This window comes from Carcharodon carcharias, chromosome 7 (genome assembly GCF_017639515.1).
Source record: "Carcharodon carcharias isolate sCarCar2 chromosome 7, sCarCar2.pri, whole genome shotgun sequence".
NCBI lineage: Eukaryota > Metazoa > Chordata > Chondrichthyes > Lamniformes > Lamnidae > Carcharodon > Carcharodon carcharias.
This window is the reverse complement of record NC_054473.1, coordinates 60682274-60694820: the sequence shown is the minus strand read 5'-3', so window position 1 is coordinate 60694820 and position 12547 is coordinate 60682274. Positions and strand designations below refer to the sequence as shown.

At 40.2% G+C, this 12547-nt stretch overlaps 1 protein-coding gene across 2 annotated transcripts in view; it reads left to right on the top strand.

Moving 5' to 3' along the window:
- The window catches only part of LOC121280339 (contactin-4-like), a 1234817-nt gene that overhangs the window by 845606 nt on the left and 376664 nt on the right, over window positions 1-12547 (top strand). The window lies entirely within an intron of this gene.

Here is a 12547-nt window from a genome sequence, read left to right as displayed (position 1 = left end):
ATGTCCAATCTGCTCTGCTATCCAAGAGAGATGTAGAGAAACAACGGGAAACATTTAAATGATATTCCACATTGTGCAGGAAAAATATATTTCACTAAAAGGAAAGAAAAAGGTCAACACAAGTGACACTCCATGATGAATAAAGACATAAGGGAACAATTGAGGGTTAGGAAACATAAAAGGGAATATGAAGAGCTTAGGAGAGAAGTAAAAAAAAACAATTAGGAAGGCAAAGAAGAGCTATGAAATTGAACTATCAAGGAACATAAAACAAAATAGTAAAATATTTTACAGGCACATCAATAAAAAAGGGCCACTGTGTTGGGAATAGGACCATTAAAGGATAATACCACAGGGCAATGATTGAGAAATGACAGAAATGTGTGATTATTTCACCTCAGTATTTACCAAGGAACATAGAACATAACATTGAATGATAAGATGAGCACAAATATAAGTGCATTTAAAATAAAAAAGGGATGTATTGAATAAACTCATCAAACTCAGAGGATAAAACCCTCATCTCGATCCATTGTATCCATTTATTTTAAAATATTCTAGGGAATAGATAGCAGAGGCATTACTACATATATTTAATAATCAGTTAAAAAAAAGTGTAGCACCTGAAGACTAGAGGATAGCTAATGTAGTTCCTATATTAAAGAAGCGGGGATAAAACACCAACAGAGAATTGTAGACACTCAGCATCTGCACCCAGCTGAGCAAAGCTTAAAGTGCCTTGTGTTCACTGACAGGGAACAGCTCCTGTTCATTTGTGATGTATGCCTCATCATGTAAAAACCTAGCTCTCCCCCTTGAAGTCCCAGTAAAGATGAGTGTATATGAGCTGTTGGAGGGTACGTATGAATCATGTGAGGGTCCATTGCTCAGAGTGCATGACCTCCTCTGAGGACTCCTAAGCCTCTTCCTGTTTCAGCTCCTCCATCACACTTGAAGTATCTGTGAATGATGAAAGACGTTGATTAAAACTGACTTGGGAAAAGGTTCAAAGTCTACATTTTGCATATCTTGACATGCCAGCTAGGAGTAAAAACAATTCAATATGAGCGACTGAAGTGCCAAGTGGCAGCATCATATCCAACCCTGTCATCAAGTCTGTGGGCAATCCCTACCTCTCCATCACCGATGCTTATTTTCTGTGCTGATCCTGCTGATCTCCAAGGTGTGCTCCTCTTTAGGTTCCCTGCCTCTTCCTGGAGTTGTGCACTCTCTCTTCTCCTGCAATGAGACAAAGCCGAGTTATGAATGTGAGAAGTGCATTGTGTGAAGAAGCAAGAGTGACAACATTTGCGGAGGGTGACTGCAAGTGATGGACATGAGAGTTCAATAGGATGTGGGTGTGAGTGTGTGTTGACGGTTCAGATGGAGATTTGAGGAGGTGTCTCAAGAGAGAGGGGCATGTGGAATCTTTCCCTGGCTCTGCCAAATATTCACTCAAAGAAATTAGTGTTGTACAATGTTTCTACATGTCTTGATAAAGTGCTTCATATTGCCTTCCTAGCTGGTGGACGCAGTACATTTTGTAGGTTTGTCACAGAAAACGTGTTGATTTGCTGTAGTGTTTTCTGCAGATAATCCACACTGCGGCCACAGTAAGCCATTGGTGAAGAGTGTGAATGCTTAAGCTCACAGATGTGGCAGATATAAATGCAATAATTGGAGAGATTTATCCCGATCCCTATTCACTTTTGTTTTTCTAGGGCCCTTTGGTATCATGCTTATTAAATGCTGCCTTGATGTGAAGAGCAGTCACTCTCACCTCACCTCTAGATTTCAGCTATTGTTTGGGCCAAGGTTGTAATGATATCTAGAACCAAGTGGTCCTCGTGTAATCCAAATTTAATTTTGCTGAATAGTTTATTCGTGATTAAGTGCCTTTTGATTGCCCACAGTTCCCCATACCAGAATTTCAGGGTAATGTTCAGGTGAAATGTGGTGGAATTCAGATCATGGTCTATGTTTCCCTTCCTCCTTCTCCAAGGCATAGCTGCTTCCTACCTCAGGAAATTGAGGGCCTAGGTTTATTTTTCCCAGAGAACTTCACCATAAATTTTGTTTAAATTGTTATAAGTCTGGCAGTTATATTGCTGATGTTGAACTTTCAGCAGGTGATGATCTTTCATTCCAGAAGCGAGTATAGATTGTTATTATGTCCAAATATCTTAAATACCTTAAATAACTTAACCAAAGTTAAGTGAATTTTAAATGTATACTACATGGCCTACTTTAATGGTGTACAACTTTGAATACATATTCGTAAAGGGCTTTAATTTGAAACCCTAGTCTCCCTGCACACGTCATAACCTTGTTTAATGAGATGTGTTCTTTGCTTATAAGGCTATGATAATTCTATTTCTAAAGAATTACTTTTTCTAACCTTTTAACCCCTACCCAATAAAAAGCAATTAATTCTCATGTTAGGAAAATAAGTATTCAAGTCTTAAGAAGTTTATTATGTACAGTTTAGCTATTTAATAATCATATTCACATCAGCCTAGGAGTGGGAAAACATTTGTGCCTGAGTCAGAAAGTTTTGGTTCAAGCCATCCTCAGAGACTTAAGCACATTGTCTAGGTTGATACTTCACTGTAGTACTGGAGAATGACTACACTGTTGGTGGCCACATTTTAGGTAAGCCCTTAAAGCAGGGCCCCATCTGGCCTCTCAGATGGATGTAAAATATTCCAAGACACGATTTTCAGAACTGTTTTCCCAGTGTCCAGCATTGTTTATCCTTTAATCGGCACCTAAAGTGATGATCTGCTCATTTCTCATTGCGATTTGTTAGACCTTGATCTGTACAAATGAGTTGCCACCTTTTAAAAATTGGTTCATGGGATTTGGGTGTCACTGGTATAAGTATATAAAAATTAGATAATAGGCCTTTCAGCCTTTTGAGCCTGCTCCATCATGCAATGAGATGATGGCTGATCCTCCACCTCAGCTTTACATTTCTCCACTATCCCCATATCCCTTGCTTCCCTTAGTATCCAAAAATCTAGCAACCTCTGGCCTGATTATACTCAATGACTGAGCATCCGCAGCTCTTTGGGGTAGAGAATTCTAAAGATCCATAACCCTTAAAGGGAAGACATTTCTTCTTATTGCTGTCCTAAATGGACGACCCCTTATTCTAGGAATATAATTCCTAGTTCTTGACTCCACAGTGCTGTATAATATGCTACTAGCACTTACTCTATCAAGCCCTTTAAGATGTTTATATGTTTAAATGAGATTGCCTCCCATTCTTCTTATTTCTATGGAATATAGACCTTGTCTTCTTAATCACTCCTCATAGAACAATCCCCTTCATCTCTGGAATCAGTCCAACAAACTTTCATTGCACTCCCTCAAAGGCAAGTATATCCTTCCTTGGCCAGCATTTCTTGTCAATCCCTAATTGTCCTTGAGAAGATAGTGGTGAGCCACCTCTTGAACTGGTGCAGTCCATATGGTGTAGGTACACTCACAGTACTATCAAATCAGGATGCTGCCCTTGTCCTTCTAGGTGGTGAAGTTTGTTGGTTTGGACGATGTTGTTGAAGGAGCCTTGGTAAGTTGCTGCAGTGCATCTTGTAGATGCTACACACTGCTGTTACTGTGCATCAGTCGTGGAGGGAGTGAATGTTTAAGGTTATGGATGGGGTGTCGATCAAGTGGGTCGCTTTGTGTTGGATGGTGTTGAGCTTCTTGAGTGTTGTTGAATTTCAGGCAAATGGAAAGCATTCCTTCACACTCCTGATTTGTGCCATGTGCATTCTTTGGGGAATCAGGCTGAGGCTATGAGTGTTATTTTGTGCAAAGATGCTTCGTTTGTTTTTTGCTGATCTTGACTGCTTTAAGGTAGTTTTCACTGCAGTGTTTCTGCTGACATCCTTCAACAACAAGTTAGATTTGTATAGCACCTTTAACATGATGAAATGTCCCAAGATGCTTCACAGGAGCATTATAAAACAAAGCATGAAACTGAGCCACTTAAGCAGATATTAGGTCAGGTAACCTTAAGCTTAGTCAAAGAGGTAGGTTTTAAGTAAAGGAGGAAAGTGAGGTGGAGAAGTGTAAAGACGGAATTCCAGAACTTGGGCCTTGGCAACAGGTGGCATGGTCACCAATAATGGAGCAATTAAAATTGGGGATGCACAAGAGGCCAGAATTAGAGGAGGACATATACCTCAGAGGGTTGTGGGACTGGAGGAAATTACAGGGCAGAATCTTCTGGTCAGTGTGTGGGGCGGGCCCCATATACCAATGTGTAAAATGTCACGCAGTGACATCGGGCATGCATCCCGACGTCACCGCGTGTCATTCCGATCTTCAGTTCGGTGGGCGTGCACAGGAGTTGGCTGCGCGTCCGCCAAACTGTCAAAGGCCGATTAAGGCCATTTAACAACTAATTGAAGTACTTGTCAGGGCTGCCTGCCCAACCTTAAGGTTGCCAGGCAGGCGAAGAGCCCAGGCGGCCTTCCCATTTTTCATGGAACCTCATCCAAGTGTGGGATGAGGTTTCATGAAGGGTTTCTAACTTTAATAAAAAATTTTATTAAAATTCATAGACATGTCCCAGCTCATATGTGACACTGTCTCATGAGGGGACATATCAGAGTAATTTATTTCATTATTTTTTTCAATTTTGCACAGTCAAATTAAGCACCCTGAGGCAGCTCCGTGCCTCAGGGGAATTTCTGCGTTCTTTTGTGCGTATGTGCAAAAGAGCGCAGGCCCCGACTCTCCCTCCCTCCCCCTACCCGCACAGGTAGAGCTGAGCGCTACCGGGAGCACGTCACGCTGAGTGGGTCTTAATTGGCCTGCTCACGTAAAAAGGCGGCGCGCAGCTGATCGCAGGCAGCAATCTGCTGCCCATCCGCCAGCGCCCGCTCCCGCCCAGCCCGGCCAACGGGGAGAAAATTCTCCCCACAGAAGTAGGAAGGGACTAGGCCATGGAATGATTTGAAAACAAGGATGAGAATTTTAAAATTGATGTGTTGCTTGACCGGGGACCAATGTAGGTGAGTGTGCACAAGGTGATAGGAGAACTGGACTTGCTGCCTGTTAAGACATGGGCAGCAGTTTTGGATTAGCTCAAGTTATGTTGGGTAGGAAGTGAGAGACCAGCCAGGTGTGCATTGGAATAGCCTAGTTGAGAGGTAGCAACATTTTTCATTCTTGAAGAAAATGAAGAGTTGGTGTTCCTGCTACTGTTCTTGGGTTCTAGTTTATTTAGGTGATGGCTTAAGGGTTTTTTTCTTCCCTGTTGCAGTATCTTGATATCCTCCTTCAGATCAGAAATGTATTGCTATCCTAGACTTTGTTAAAAGAAATGCCATAACAAAGCTGCTGTTATGAGGAAAGGTTTGAATAAATGGTACAGAGATCCCGAACATGCAGGTGTTCTTAAGATTATTACTTGCTGAAGAATAGTAGCTCCAGGGAAGTTATTACCTCACATTTGCCAAATAAACCTGTGTTTGTGACTTAATAACCATGCATGAGATATGACTCTAGGCCTTGTGCCTCTTCTGTTTTTGAGAGTGAGGATGAATTCAGGAATCTACCACCAGATGGCACTGTAGTACTACAATAATTTTCTGAATTTTTGATACAAATCTGGTTCATTTTTAATGCTGAATAATAAGCATAAAACATTTCTTGATGAAGGAAAGATGGATGATTTTAGTTGCTTTGATTGCATTTCTTTTAATAGAACCAAAAATATGGATGACTTCTACCATTTGAAGTTGCTTGTGGGAGAATTTTTAAATATATCACTCTCCTTAGTTCTTCATTAGTAAGTAAAACTTAAATTTCCCTGCAAAGGAAAGCTAATTATCAGATAAATATCACAGTAAATAAAAGGAGCCTGCAGTTGATTGCACTAGCATAGAAAAATTATCAGATAAAAGTGGAAAGATTCTAATTGCATGTTTCAAATTTTGAATTAAATTAATTTCCAGTTTTGCCACAGGAATTTGTCACCTGACATTTTTAGGAGCATTACCAACCCAACTGCTCAATGCACCAAATTCCTCACAGCTCTCTTTCAACCAAGTCTCCTTTTGCACTAAAAGATATTTTCCAAAGTAGATTTTATATTAAATTCCTTAAGTGCCACGCTTAAAAGCTTTCACTCTTTTTTTTCTGTTTTGAGAGCTCCAGAGCTAAAATCTCAGTGCCTGGAATTATACACAGAGAGCAAGCTGAAACTGGTTTGAGAAGGCCCTCTGGAGGGGGGTCTTACATCTCTGGAGGGGTCTTTAGTGTGCCCTCAGTAGTCTCCTGAGTTATATTGTCACTCCTGTGTTGATGTAACTCAAATTAAACTGTATCAGCCTACAAGTGCCAAGATTAAATGCAGTTCCGTGTTCTTTGGCTTATTATGGCAGGCATTCACAACTGAAGAAAGGCCATTCACCTGAACTGTTTCAAAATATTAAAGTGCCCTCAGCAAATAAACCAGCTACAAATAAATGGTCTCTTATTAACAGTTTTGTGCATCAGTGTCAACAAACTGCATCAGATGCTTTAGAGCTATGATGCTGCCAGTGACTTGATCTGGAATGACACCATACAAGCTACCTGACTTCAAATGTTGTGCCCTATAGTGGCCAGACTTTCTGCTATTGCTGCCCAACCATCAGCACAACTTTCATTATTTTTCCCTCTTATTTTTTGTGAATAAAATGTGAACAGGAGATGAGCGGATTAACGAAATAGCTGGAGATTGACAACCAAGCATAAAAATGGGAGGTTGACACTACAGCAAATGGGGTAGGGTAGCTGGGAAGGAAGCTCCATTTGGTGTTTCATGCCTACAAGACGCACAGTACAAGAATCATTCAACTTATAATGAGATCCATTATGATCTTATATAGAAGTCCAAAACAAATAGTGAAGGAGATCAGGAGCTATCCAGATCCTTGTAATTTGTTCTTCAGACCAACTGTGGTATAGTCGCCCCAATTTAATTTCACAAAGACCTTTGCAGACAGAAGTCTTTCATTCCAAATATTCCTGGGATTCGCTAGATTTATTTTCCTGAAATATAAAGATTAATTTAATCTCCATACATATTTGCAGTTTCATTTCTTTCCCTGCCAAGAGTTGTAGCAAATTTGTGCAAACTGATATAAGTTTAAAACCATGATTTATTTGACATTATTCTTTAATGTTGCATTTATGGTTTCCAAAAACAAAATAAGAGCCTCAAAAAAGAACCAAAGCACTGCATTGCAGAAAGCTGAGCCTATAACGGTACTTGAAGTATTTTATACAGGAAATTCTTTCAAACAGCACCCAGTAAAGATGGACAAAAGGGTGAACCTTCATCTCCTCAATTAATGATCACAGTTCAGGCCAGTACATTCACTCCTCAGGTCCTCACCCCTTCACTCTAGCTGCTATGTCAACCTCATCCCAGCTTCAGAAGAGTAACCATTATGCATCTGGAAACTCTCCACTCTATGTCCTATTTTTAGTGAACAATTTTGGTTTAAATAACCCAGCTGTTTTCAATGACAGCGGAGAGTTTTAAAATTCAGAGTCTAGTTTTAATTTTTAGATGATTATCAGACCATTGCAATGCCCTTTCAAATGGGTCCAAGTTGGATTGCAGCAGGACAGTTAATAAATGGATTTGGCTTTGCTGCCAGAAGTATATTTTAAGTAACATGAGCTCATTGTGCTGTAAATCCTGGAGACTAACTTCATCAGCGATCTTGTTGATTTTATAGTAATTATATGTACAATGCATCACTACCTGTACTAAAGTGTAGTAGGGAAGCTAGCAAGAGTGAGAAACTTGGTTATGAGATTGCTGAGGAACACCATAAACTTTGCTTATTGGTGTGCCAATCTCACCACTGATTCTATAGTCCTTATTTTGCTGCATTTTCATTGACTGTGTCACGACTCATTGGGGATAGTGCGCTGTAATATCAGGCCCTACTGTTTGCCAAGCCATGACAAATGTGAAAAGATTTGATCAAACCACCAGAGTTGCAAACTTAATAAGTAATAGCTGTTTATTGAACAAACTGTCGTTAACCAGTGGCAAAGAAAAATATGAACTACTAATTTCTAACACTATAACTTAAACTCTACCTCCATCTTAAATCCTTATACACACATACAAGGCACATAAGACACACAAAAATATGGATTTTAAGGGTGGGATAGAACAATTCAGTAGCACCAATTCCAGAATACAGGATTTGATGGGTTGATTTTGATCAATGTCTTCCAAATTACTTCCAGTTCTTGTTGATGACATGAGGTGGTCTTCCAGCACTTTCAGTATTTAGTTCACTGGTTGAGCATTTGCCTTTTTATGTCTCTAATAGTGATTTTCCCCTTTGCCTCTTGATAGAGAACAAGGTTATAGAGATATGAAAAGAAGAAAAAACAGCTAACTATTACTGTGGAATTGCTGGAATCTTCCATACACAGGAAAAAGAGGTTTTAGGTCTTGTCCCTTTTAGGCTAGGAGCTATTCAGCTGCCCTGCTCTTCACACAAACACTGGTCCCCTGATCATGAGCCTATTAAAATGCTTTTGTCAGGCAGCTCCCTTGGTCCAGGGCTCCCTTCCGGCACCATCCTGTCTTTCATTGCACACTCTGTTCCAGGACTGCAACATTGTATGTATATTTCATCCTGTTCCAGTGGATAACCTGCAGCCATTGTAATTCTAATCCACAGTCCAACAGAAAATAAAAAGATATGTTCTTTACAACAGTCCAACAGAAATAAAAATATATGTTCTTTACAACCGCAGCAATCACCGGACTGAATCAGATGACATGGTCATCATTTTTCCAGTGTTTCAACAAAAGTATTTATTGCAAAGTATTTCACCTTATGGAACTACAGAAATTAGCTGTAAAAAACAGTAACATAAATCTTTCACAGCATCTTCATCTTCAGTTACTGACTGAAAAAAGAAACCCTGGATGGTAGGAGGACGGGCCAACAATTAATCACAGGCCTTTTCTTGTATTGAGCAAAAATGCAGCAAATTTTATTAAATTACCAGGCCCATAAAACTTGCATTTTATATAAATGAAGAGTATTTTAATACACATATGATGGAAAATTTGGGGCCTCATCATAAGTGAGTCCTTCAACTTTTTGACTCTGCATCCTCTAGCCCAGTTTATTTGTGCAATTGTTTCTGCCAAACTTCCAAAAAACTAGAGCAATAACCAATGTTTAAAATAAAGTAAAAATTGTAAAGAAATAAATCATTAAAAATAAATTTTTATTGACATTACAAAGGACCCGTGTTTCAACAAGTCACGATAAACAAGCACTAAACACTTCATCTAAATGAAATTGGAGAGTGACATTTAAAGTCAATAACTCAGAGTGTAGCTTTACCCCCAATGCCAATGGTGTGAAAACATGTCTCCTGCCAACACAAAATGACAGCCGACACCCATCTGTGCATGTGCAATTGTCCGCTCATGCACAGAAAACCTAAAGCTGAATGAAAAATAGGTGCACAAATTTAAATTACCTCTCAGAATTTGAGATTAGATTAAACATGATCTATATATTTAATATTCTCATTGAGCTTTTGAAAAAAATTGGTGCAGATTTTTGTGTTCCTAAATTGGGCATATTGAATCATCCAGGTACAGAGCAATGAGAAAAATCGGGTGAGGAGAATCAGATACCCATAATGGAGCCGGCCAATTTCCCAACCCATTTTTAATCTTTTTGGCTGTGTCCAGGTGTTTCAGTAGCTTCAGAAGCAGGAACATGAAAATCTGCTCTATTGAACTTTGAAGGGAGTTTGAAGTCTCCAGCCTCTATGTACATGCTCATAAATAACCCTTTTTTGGTTCCAAACTCCTAAAAAGAAGCAAGAAGCTAAATGGACAGGGTAAGTATCACTTTGCGGTTGGGGGAATGAGAAGAGTACTGATCGCCATCCCTCACAATCATGTCATGGAATGAAGTAGTACAACTGCACCTGCAACACGTCCATGTGAAAAATTGGCTTAAGTGCAGGAAAATCACTGTTGTTATTAATTTCAATAACTACCTTTCTCTTTTTGGTGAGGGTTACCAAAGTTTGGAGAAGCAAAATTAATAGCATAAATTACTTACTCCATAATTTTCTCATCCTTTTGCGCCATTCAAGGATCCTTAAGCCATGGACTTGCTATTATAATGGCACAAATTCCCAAGAAAATTGGGACACATTTCCTTGAATAATGAGTGCTTCACAAGTTTTGGTTATTCTACTTTGTTTTTTTTTCCCCTGTAGCCATTTTAACACGTGCTTTCCCTTTTCAACTGTTGATTCTTGCTTTCGCTGCTATTATCATTGAAAATAACATTAAGCATCCAATGGAAGTAGCTGGAAGTGTTGATGTAGCTTTAACAGATTTCAGCCCATGTCCTTACAAGAAGTCACTCCTTGGTTACGTTACATGTGGAAAGAAAGCATCAGTTGGATGAAGGAGAGGGCTTTCACTGAGTGGCAGTATTCCCACTAGTGTGGGGACATTCAGACTGGATATTGGAGGGGAGGCTTTCAATTTCTGCATGCTCATTCCTCACCTGAAGACAGACAGTAGGCAGTTGAAAATCTGGTGGGAATATTGTAGATCTATTGACCCATTTAAATTAACTTTCAGTTGCAGCACACTATTAATAAGCAAAACCTCCTTTGCTGTTGGAGCCTAAGTATAACCTTCAAAGAGAAATGAGCAAAGCATGTGCAATACTTTCTCTAGGCACTGAGTGGTCAGTAGGATTTCTGGAAGTTTTCCCAAAAATAAGCTGTTGATTTTATTTTAAATTTTGGACAGGAAGGAGTAGCAGACGTACTTCCTCAGGAGCCCCAAAAACCTTCAGGCCTGCTGCTGCCGACCTTTGCTTTTATTATTCATTCACAGGATGTGGGCTTCGCTGGCTGGGCCAGCATTTATTACCCATCCCTAGCTGCCCTTGAGAAGGTGGTGGTGAGCTGCTTTCTTGAACTGTTGCAATCCATGTGGTGTAGGTACACCCACAGTGCTGTTAGGAAGGGAGTTCCAGGATTTTAACCCAATGACAGTGAAGGAACAGTGATATATTTCCAAGTCAGGATGGTGGGTGACTTGGAGGGAAACTTCCAGGGATAGTGTTCCCATGTGTCTGCTGCCCTTGTCTTTCTAGATAGTAGTGGTCATGGGTTTGGAAGGTGCTGGTCTAAGGAGCCTTGATGAGTTCCTGCAGTGCATCTTGTAGACGGTACATAGTGCTGTTACTGTGCGCTGGTGGTGGAGGGTGTGAATGTTTGTGGATGTGGTGCCAATCAAGTGGGCTGCTTTGTCCTAGATGGTGTCAAGCTTCTTGAGTGTTCTGGGAGCTGCAATCGTCCAGGCAAGTGGGGAGTATTCCATCACACTCCTGACTTGTGCCTTGTAGATGATGGACAGGCGTTGGGGAGTCAGGGAGTTACTCATCGCAGGATTCCCAGCCTCTGACCTGCTGTTGTAGCCACAGTATTTATATGGCTAGTCCAGTTCAGTTTCTGGTTAATGGTAACCCCCAGGATGTTGACAGTCATGGGGCAATGGTTGGATTCTCTCTTGTTGGGGATGGTCATTGCCTGGCACTTATGTGGCACAAATGTTACTTGCCATTTGTCAGCCCAAGCCTGGATATTGTCCAGGTCTTGCTGCATGTGAACATGTTCTTGATGCTCTTCAGTGTGCACTGCTCCTTTCAACAATCTTTGCCTGCTGGCCAGTTACATGCCAGCCCATTCTCCTCCTTGCTGAACCTGTGATATAAATATTAATGGAGTCTAAACTGAAAAATGTTTTCAACCTTTACACTGCCATGGGGAGAAGAGGGTAGGTGCATCAATTCAATACCTGATCCAAAGACCTGCTCCCAGTGAAAATATTAAACTCAGGGAAATGACAGGTTCAAGTGAGCTCTCTTCTCTAAAAGGAGAAAGAATCCAAAAAAACAGCATATAATAACAAAACAGCCTGCATAAAGGATTGTAACCAAGACAACTACTTCAAGGCAACTGAACAAGTCATTTTCGTTACACTGGATTATAAGGTAGCAAGATCTCATTCAGTAACAATTGAAACACAGTGCTTCATGTGTGATATTCCGCCATTTTTGTTACAGAGGGAAAAAACTGAAGTACACAGAAGTGCAATTTAAGAGGCAAAATTAAACATTTTGAAGGGGCAAGTAAATGCTGCACAATTTACTTACTGGGAAATTTTGATTTTTGACACTTTATTTTTGCATTTTTCAGCATTTTGATGTGTTCCATGATTGATTATGTTGCCTGCTTTTTCTGTTCTTTCACTGTGATTTCTTGATCAGGACTGGGTTCAGCTGTATTGTCCACTGGCGTCTAATAATCTCCTGCCTCTGGTTTCCAGCTTCCATTGTCTTGTTGGTAGAATGGATAAGAACATCTTCTAAGCCTCGACCAATATAATTCTGTAAATATCCATTAAAGGTGGCCTGGCTTTTCTTCCTTTCTGTAGAAGATGATAAGCTCAGTGTAC